Genomic DNA, 9,621 nt, shown 5'->3' with positions numbered 1-9,621 from the left:
TCAGACCCCCTGACCAGTACAGCCCCTAACCTCCATTCACCCTGGGGTTGGTTCTCAAAGAAGGGGTGAATGTGATAGTACAGATTCTATCACCAATGTGTATATGTACATGTGTACAGATGGTAGTGTAGGATGACTGTGATTGGCTGAGAGTGTAGCCACACCTACTGGCAGGTCTTAAAGGATTAGATCAGCCATGATCGTATTGAATGGCGGAGCAGGCTCGATGGGCCATTTTTGGCCTACTCCTGTTCCTACTTCCTATGTTCCTATGTTCCTATTGCTCCTAGCCAGACCAAGTCATTCGGGGCTGGTCGACCTACTTGTGATATGCTCCAGTCTTTTAGTTAATAAAAGCCTTGGTTTAGATCACACATGTCAAACTCTGGCCCGCGGGCCAAATTTGGCCCCCGATGTAATTATATCTGGCCCGCAAGATCATATAAAAAATGTATTAGAGGTGGCCCGCTGGCTGCCGCGCCAGTATAGCGCATGCACAGTAACCGCTGTGTCCCAGGGTGAGAGAGAGAGAGAAAAATCCTGGTCCTTGAAAAGTAGTGGTGGGTGGTTTTATAAACACGCTGTTATGTCCCCCCGCCCACCCCCCCCCACTGCAGCGCGGCCTGGCCAGTGTCAGGGGAAGTCAAGGCCACTTCCCAGCGCCCGGAACCCCAGTGGCACAGCGTTTCTTGGAGCTGCAGATGGAGTCGGGACGCCGGAGGGAAGATTGGGGCTTCCCGCCGGGCGATGGGGGCCGGCCGCCAGCCGCCCCGTGACTTCCCACCGGACCAGCGGCGGGTGCCTGGAGTACACGTGGAGAGCGAGGCTGGTTGGGCAGGTAGGGTGGAATCCCCCGCCAATCTCAGGAGTGGCGTGGGCTGTATCGGGATTAGCCGCGCTCACCTGCTCCTCCACCGCTGACCGGGATCCCAGCGCGGTCCTGAGCACGGAGACTGCCCTGGAAAGGTCCTGGGACACCGGCACGGAAAGAAAAGGGGGATCCGGGAGAAACACAGCAGGTCAAAGGGGGGTACGAGAGAAACTCAGCAAGTCAAGGGGGAGGGGTCCGGGAGAAACTCAGAAGGTCAAGGGGAGGGGGTCCGGGAGAAACTCAGCAGGTCAAGGAGGGTCCGGGAGAAACTCAGCAGGTCAAGGGAGGTCCGGGAGAAACTCAGCAGGTCAAGGGGGGTCCGGGAGAAACTCAGCAGGTCAAAGGGGGATCTGGGAGAAACTCAGCAGTTCAAGGGAGCTCCGGGAGAAACTCAGCAGGTCAAAGGGGGTCCGGGAGAAACTCAGCAGGTCAAAGGGGGGTCCGGGAGAAACTCAGCAGGTCAAAGGGGGATCCGGGAGAAACTCAGCAGGTCAAGGGAGGTCCGGGAGAAACTCAGCAGGTCAAGGGGGGTCCGGGAGAAACTCAGCAGGTCAAGAGGGGTCTGGCAGAAACTCAGGGGGTGGCCTGACCTCGCCAGGACCGTTGCCCACTCCCCCTCCCTGCCGCAGGCCGACCCGCGACTCACGGTGACAGGGCCACTGATCCGCCGAGATGCCGCCCTGCAGCGAGAGCCGATGCCCCCGCTCTGTCGTTGTCCAACCCGATCGCCCGCAAACCCCGCCCTCCCGCACACAGGCCTGAGTAAGTATTATGAACTTTAATCTCAGGATAAAACGATCTTCCAATAGTTTCATGTCACAGTGATAAATATATTCCTGGTTAAAAAAGGTCCTGCACCTGGATACAAGCTCATTAGGCATAAAACTTGAAAAGTGTGTAAATCAAAGGATATCTGTACCAATGGAAAAAGGGCATGGCAAATAACCCTGCTAGAGTTCATGCCCACAATCAGTCACCCATTTGATTGTTTCAGGAATCATGTTATTCTCCCACATTCTCAATAGCCCTCAGATTTTACTATTCGACAGCACACTAGCAACATTTGACAAATCCTCTATAGAGAAATATTATTTATTGAATATTTTATTTCTCATTTGTTAATGCTTCTGGAAAGAGTTTATCCAAAACTATTATTAAACATTTATTTTAATAAGAAAAAGTTTAACATTACATATGTTGAAAGAAGAGAAAACATGCAGATGTTGTTGAAAATTTTCAATAAATATTTAGTTCGGCCCTCGACTTAGTCCAAGTTTTTAATTTTGGCCCTCCGTGAATTTGAGTTTGACACCCCTGGTTTAGATCAACAAGTCTTTGGTTCTTCCGACGCGCATTACACCCCAATTAAACAATTTCCCATTTTGTCTGCTTTTATCCTTATCCATAGCTATGCAAAAGCTCAGGGAGTTGTGGTCACTCTCACCAAAATGTTTCCCAACTAAAAGGTCCGCCACCTGACCAGGTTCATTATCCAAAATTAGATGGAGTATGGCCTCTCCTCTCATCGATTGGTCCACATCCTTCTTGAACACACCTGACAAATTCAGCCCTATCTATCTCTCTTGCAGTCAGGAGGTGCCAGTCAATAATAGGGAAGTTGAAATCACCTATAACTGCAACCCTGTATTTCCTGCAAAATTTGCCTGCTTATCTGATCCTCGGTGTCCCAAGGCTCTTTGTGGGCTATAGACTACTCCTAGTACAGTGATCATTCCATTCCTCTTTCTGACTTCCACCTTCACCATCACAATAGACTCTCCCTCTGCAGTATCCTCCCTTTCTATTGCCATGAATGGTGGGCAATCAAGTGACTCCATAAGGCAGTAGATCAGAGTTAAAAAGCTTTTATTAGCTTGGACATTAGCTGGGGTTCAGAGAGCATCTGGCCTGGATCCAAGCAGTAAGTGATCTTGGGTTGGGACCTTTATTAGAGAATCTCCTGGAAGGGGTCAGAGGGAAGGAAGGGGCAATCCAGCCCAATACACACAGTTACGTACCACCACATTCACCCCTTCTTTTAAATGAAAGTCCCTCAAGGTGAAAGTGGGTTCTACCTTTATCTACAATTGTTCTGAGAATCACACCAAAGACCATGTACAATTTACAAATTCAGTTTCTCAGGTGGCTTTCTGCTCCTGGTGGAGCACTACAAGCCTTGTTGGCCTGTCGGAAATCCATCCGCCTGTTGAGAGTCCCACGTTGAAGCATCTGGTGTGGTGACAGGTTGTGGTGTCACTGGTGCTGGTGCTGGTGCTGGTTGTCGGTGTCGTGGTGCTGGTACAGGGAAGAATATAGGTGGTGGCGGTGTGGTTCATCGTCTATATCTCCCCCCCACCCCCCAGCACTGGTGCTGGGCCTGCTTCCCTGCCTGGGTCAGATCCCTTAGAAAGACTGTATCCTGCTGCCCATCTGATGAACGCGTAAGACGAGTTTGCATGTAGCAAGTACACCTCTTCGACCAGTGGGTCCGGCTGATGGGGTCGGTCATGCCTGCACAGCAATACTGGCCCCAGGGCTGATAGCCGGACTGGCAACGTGGTCCCCAATGCTGACCTCCTAGGGAAGGATAAAAAATTTTTGTGGGGAGTTCTGTTGGTTACTGTGCACCGTAGGGAACGGGTCACATGCAGGGTTTCGAGGAGGACCTCTTGCCACTGGGAGACAGACAGCACTTTTGATTTGAGAGCCAAGAGGACTGTCTTCCAGATTGTGCCATTCTCCTGTTCCACCAGGCCATTCCCACGGGTGTTATAGGTGGTGGTCCTACAGGTGGCTATATCCCCGGTCAGGAGGTACTGGTGCAACTCTTCATTCATGAAAGAGGGGCCCCTGTCACTGTGAATGTAAGCAGGGTATCCATGCAAGGTGAAGAGGTTCTGTAGAGCTTGGATGACTGTGGGCATGGCCATGCCCAGACAGGGAAAGGCAAAAGGGTATCACGAGAACTTGTCCATTACTGTCATGAAATAGGCATTGCGATTTGTGAATGGTAGGGGGCCCTTGAAGTCCATACTAAGATGTTCAAAGGCTTGAGTGGCCTTAATCAGTTGAATCCTATCTGGCCGGTATAAGTGTGGCTTGCAGACTGAGCAATTCCAAGTCAACTCCTTGACCTTCTCAACTGTATAGTAGAGGTTGTGGGCCTTCACTAAATGATACATCCTGGTAATCCTGGGGTGGCAGAAGTTCTTATGATGGTCCTGCAATCTGTCCCTTGGTTGACCTAGGGTGGCTCGTTGAGCTTCTTGGGCCAGTACGAGATCTGGTAGTTATAGATTCAATGTGCCATCTCAAGACCTTATCATTTTTGATCTTCCCCACTCTTTATTATTAAACATAAATGCTACAGCTCATTGGTCCATTAGCAGGGTGAAGGGTCTACTGGCTAGATAGTGTCTCCAATGACACACAGCTTCCACTATGGCATGGGCTTCTTTTCTATGGAAGCATTTTGGAGTTCTGGACATTCCAGCTTTTTTTTTTCTGGGAGAAAAATGTCACTGGCCTGCCTGTTTGGTTTAGCATGGCAGCCAGTGCTACATCCGAGGCATCACTTTCCACCTGGAAAGGAATAGATTCATCAACAGCCTGCATTGTTGCCTTGGAAATCTCTCATTTGATACTCTCAAATGCTCTTTGGGCCTCTGCAGAGGGAGGGGCTGTCTTTACTAGTGGTTGGGCGTTGTCAGCGTAATTGGCTACCCACTGTGCATAGCATGAGAAAAATCCCAAACAACGCTTTAATACCTTAAGGGTCTGCAGCACCTGGAGTTCCAGTAGTGGGCACATCCACTCAGAGACCAGGGCAATGACACCCTCCTCCACCACATAACTTAATATCGCCAATTTAGTAGTGTTGGAGATGCACTTTTCCTGATTATATGTCAAATTTAGGGCTTTAACAATGGTGAGGAATCTATTGAGGTTGGAATCATACTTCTTCTGGTTTCATTATCCAAATAGGGAAAAGTGGCCTTGAATTTGTGGTCATCCACCATGCGACCATCTTCCTCTGAAACACGGACACGCCATTGGTTAGGCCGAATAGCACTATGGGTGACTATGGGTGAAAGTGATGGATGAGAGATGCAGAGGGATAGAAGAGGAAGGGAAAAATCTATTGGAAAGAATGAGTGAGAGAGAGGAGAGAGAGCGAGGGCGCTGGATTGGAAAGAATGAGTGAGAAAGTGAGCGGAGAGCGAGAGGAGAGAGAGGTAGCCTATCCGTGCGTGTGCACATCTTTACGAGTTTACGAGTGTTAGCCCACAAAAATGTCCGCTCATGCTATAAAAAAGAAAGATTGATGCAGAATGCAGAGTTTTTTTACAAAACATGGACTATTTATTTACTGAAGTCAGAGGTAAAGTCGTGTGTTTAGTTTGTGGAGAGCAGATCGCCGTGTTTAAGGACCATTACGAGACTAAGCACGCGGAGAAATACAAAAACCTGACTGATGCCGAATGGGCATGGACATCTGAAGCTTTGCTTGCTCAGCTGCAAAAGCAACAAGGCTTTTTTACCAAGCTTCATACATCCAGAGATGCAGCAGCCAAGACCAGCTTTGTGATATCCTACAAAATCACTAAAAACTGTAAGTCATTCTCTGAGGGGGAGTTCATCAAAGAGTGTTTGGTGGACTCTGCAGTGCTAATATTCCCCGAGAAAAAAGAAGCATTCGAGAACATGCCCCTCTCCAGATGAATCGTGACGAGAAATATTGAGGACATTGCGGGAAATCTGGAGCTTCAGCTGCAAAATAAAGTGGACAATATTGATTTTTTCTCCTTGGCTTTGGACGAGACCTGTGATGTTCGCGACACAGTCCAGTTTCTCGTCTTTGTCCGTGAGACAACAAAGGACTTTAAGATTTTGGAGGAGCTGGCGGCAATGCGGTCAATGAAAGGGATGACGACGGTGAGTGATTTGTTCATGGAGGTAAATGCATGCCTGGACAAGCTGGGACTGAAATGGAACAGACTGACAAGTGTTACCACAGATGGTTGTCCAAATCTAACGGGTAAAAACGTTGGATTTTTGAAACAGATGCAAGATAAAGTGATTGAAATCAACCCAGAACTGAAATTGGTATTTTTACATTGTATCATACACCAGAATGTGTTGTGTAAGTCAGTGCTAAAACTTAACCATGTTATTGAGGTTGTAACTAAAACAGTTATCTTCATCAGGGCACGAGCATTAAATCACAGACAGTTTGTTGCACTCCTGGAGGAGCATGAGATTGAACATGGTGACATAGGCTACCACACAACTGTAAGATGGCTCAGTCTGGGCAAAATGCTGAGAAGAGTCTGCGACCTGAAAGCAGAGATTCAAGAGTTTTGTGAGAAGAAAGGCAAAGACATACCAGAGATCTCAGATGGGAACTGGATGGCAGATCTTGCATTTGCTGTTGATGTGACTGCACCGATTAATGAACTAAATACCAAACTGCAACGTAGGAGGTCTTTTTGTTCATGAAATGTACAGCCTGGTGAAGGCTTTCATGAGCAAGTTGCAGTTTCTTTCAAGCCAACTGGAGAGCAACACTCTCACTCACATGCAAACCCTGAGAGAAGTCCCACCATCAGCTGATCACCTCCGCAGCTACTCATCCATGTTAGGAGCACTGCATGCTGAGTTTTCAAGACGATTTGAAGACTTCAAAACAGTTGAAAGTGAAATGCACATGATTTCCTCTCCCTTTACCTGCAGTGTGGATAATGCACCCAGTGATGTTCAGTTGGAACTCACTGACCTGCGATGTGGTATGATACTGGCAGAGTCAGTATCACTGCTGGATTTTTACTCTTCTCTCAAGGAGGAGAACTTTCCGCACATGAGGAGCCATGCTCAGAAGATGTTGGTTCTTTTTGGATCTACCCACATATGTGAACTAACATTCTCAGTAATGAAGTTTAACAAATCCAGGTATAGATCCTCTCTCACTGATATCAGTCAGCTGTCCTTCGCATATCCACCTCAGATATTCAGCCTGACTTTGATGCCCTTGTTCAAGCCCAACAGAGACTAGATTTCTCTCACTGAACAAGAAAAAAGAACTGAAAAACAGCAAATGAGGTGGTTGGACTACAAACAATATGGTAATACCAGTTTGTATAAAGCTGATTTAATGCTGGTCTTTCAAAAATGAAACATTTCTGAATATGTACATTTTGTTTACAATTGTTTTGGGTAATTTTGATTGAATAAATAATGTTTTTCCTAAGCTTATTTTCCATTGTTTAATCATCACATTTACTCTTACCAGTTGCATCTTGTCAAAACAATGCAAATTACTGCTTTTATAAAGAGATAGAATTAATATTAAGCATAATTTAGTTCAGCCTATTGGTCCGGCCCTCCACAATATGTTCTGTTTCTCATATGGCCCCTTGGGAAAACTAATTGCCCACCCCTGGCTTAGATGTTAGCTGAGGCTCAAAGAGCATCTGGCAGGAAGTGATCTGGGGTCAAGGTCTTGGATCGGGACCTTTATTAGGAAATCTCCTGGGAGGGATCAGAGGGAACGAAGGGACGGTCCAGGCCACTAAATAGTTATCACAGTGGTGTAATACCTCATACCACCACAATGACATTAACCCTGACTAGTAATGCTACTCCCCCACATCTCTAACCTCCCATCATATTCCTTTTAAAACACCTAAACCCTGGTACCTGCATCAGCCAATCCTGCCCTTCCTCCAGCCAAGTCTCTGTAACAGCCACATCATAGTTCTACGTACTGATCCATGCTCTAAGTTCATCCCCTTTATCCCTAATATTCCTAGCATTGATTAGACACATTTCAACCCCACTAACTGGCAAACTTTATGATTTTTCCCCCTCCTGTCCTTCCTCACAAACTCAGAACACATAGCATCATTCTTTTGACCTATTCTCTGCATTCTCATTCTGGTTTCCCACCCCTCTACCAAATTAGCTTAAACTCTCCCCAATATATCTAGCAAACTTGCCCACCAGGATTTTGGTCCCTTTCCAGTTCAGGTGTAGCCCATTCTTTTTGTACAGGTCAGACCTTCCCCAGAAGAGATCCCAATGATCCACAAATCTGAACCCTTGGCCTTTCACCAACTCTTCAGCCACGCATTCATCTACCACAACTTTCTATTCCTTCCCTCTCTGGTGTGTGGCACAGGCAGCAATCCTGACATTACCACCTTTGAGGTCCTGCTTTTTTACTTCTTTCCTAATGCCTTATATTCTCTCTTCAGGACCTCATCACTACTACTATCTATGTCATTGATCCCACATGGACAACAACATCTGGCTGTTCACTCTCCCCACCCCCCCCCCCCCCCACCCCGCAATCCAGAATATTGTGAACTCAATAAGAGACATCCCTGACCATAGCACCTGGGAGGCAACATATCATCCTGGAGCCTCAATCTCATTCACAGAACCCCCTATCCATTCACCCAGCCAATTAGTCCCTGATCACCATAGCATTTCCCTTCTTTCCCCTTCCCTTCTGAACTGAGGGCCCAGCCTCTACGCCAGTGACGTGACCACCACGACTTATCCCCGGTAGATCGTTCCCCTCAACATTATCCAAAACAGTGTACTTATTGTTGAGGGGAATGCCACAGAGATGCTCTGCACTGTCTGCCTATTCTCCTTCCCTCTCCTAACAGTCACCCAGCTACCTGCCTCCTGATATTTGGGGGTGACTGTCTCCCTGAAGCTCCTCTCTATCACTACTTCGGCCTCCTGAATGGTTTTAAATTGTATATTTAAATTTTAAATTATATAAATATGGCGGCACGGACTCATGGGCCGAAATGGCCTGTTACCTTGCTATATGTCTAAATTTAAATTTAAATTTTAGGATGAATTACTTGGTTACAAGACCTGTTTATCAATCTCACAGCCTGCAGGAAGAAGCTATTTCGTTGCCTGGCAGTTCTGATTCAGATGCTCCTGTGCCCCCTTCTTGATCGTGGGCGTCAAAGATACTGTGTGCTGGAAGGATATGGTTATTTATAAATCTTTTCTATTGAAGCAAAGATCCCAATAAATGTTATAATTAGAGGAAAGAGAGACCCCAGAAATCTCTGCTGTTTTGATAATCCTCTGTACTGACTTCCAATTCAATGCTTTGCAGCTACCATACCACACAATGGTGGAGACAGACAGAATGCTCTCAATTGTGTTCCTGTAAAATGTTGTCAAGTCAGGGGCCAGTAGCCTTGCCCTCCTCAATGTCCTTAGGAAGTGTAGGCTGAGCTGCACCTTCTTGACTAATGAGGAGGTGTGGGCCCAGGATAGACCATCCTTTTCTTGGACACCAAGGAACTTTGTGCTCTCTAGTCTCTCCACGATGGAACCATTGATGCGAAATGGAGAATGATCGACCTTCATCCTCTTTAAGTCCACAATTGTCTCCTTTTTGTTGAGACTCAATGTTGTTCTTGAACCATTTTATGTGCCCTCCAATCTCTCTAAGCCGACTCACCATTGTTGCCATTGAGACTAACTACAAATTTGATAATTCTGTTTGAACTGAACCTGGCAGTGCAGTAGCAGGCTGAGCTCACAGCCCCAAAGCTCCTTAGAATGGATTCCAGGGTTCTGAAAGAAATGGCATATGTTATAGCAAATACACTTGTGGAAATTTAGCAAAATTCTCTGGACTCTTGGCAGGCCACAGAAGATTTGGACAGAAAAGAGTCCTCAGCGTGATGAGATGAGATTTTGCTACCAATCCAGAA

General features: G+C 46.8%; 1 pseudogene; it reads left to right on the top strand.

Moving 5' to 3' along the window:
• Nucleotides 1-5,779: 5,779 nt before the first annotated feature.
• Nucleotides 5,780-6,923, top strand: LOC138741368 (general transcription factor II-I repeat domain-containing protein 2B-like; annotated as a pseudogene).
• The last annotated feature ends 2,698 nt before the right edge of the window (nucleotides 6,924-9,621 follow it).

The sequence above is a fragment of the Narcine bancroftii genome, chromosome 1 (assembly GCF_036971445.1).
Source record: "Narcine bancroftii isolate sNarBan1 chromosome 1, sNarBan1.hap1, whole genome shotgun sequence".
Classification (NCBI taxonomy): domain Eukaryota; kingdom Metazoa; phylum Chordata; class Chondrichthyes; order Torpediniformes; family Narcinidae; genus Narcine; species Narcine bancroftii.
Note: the sequence above shows the minus strand (reverse complement) of the source record. Positions and strands in the feature narration are given on the sequence as shown.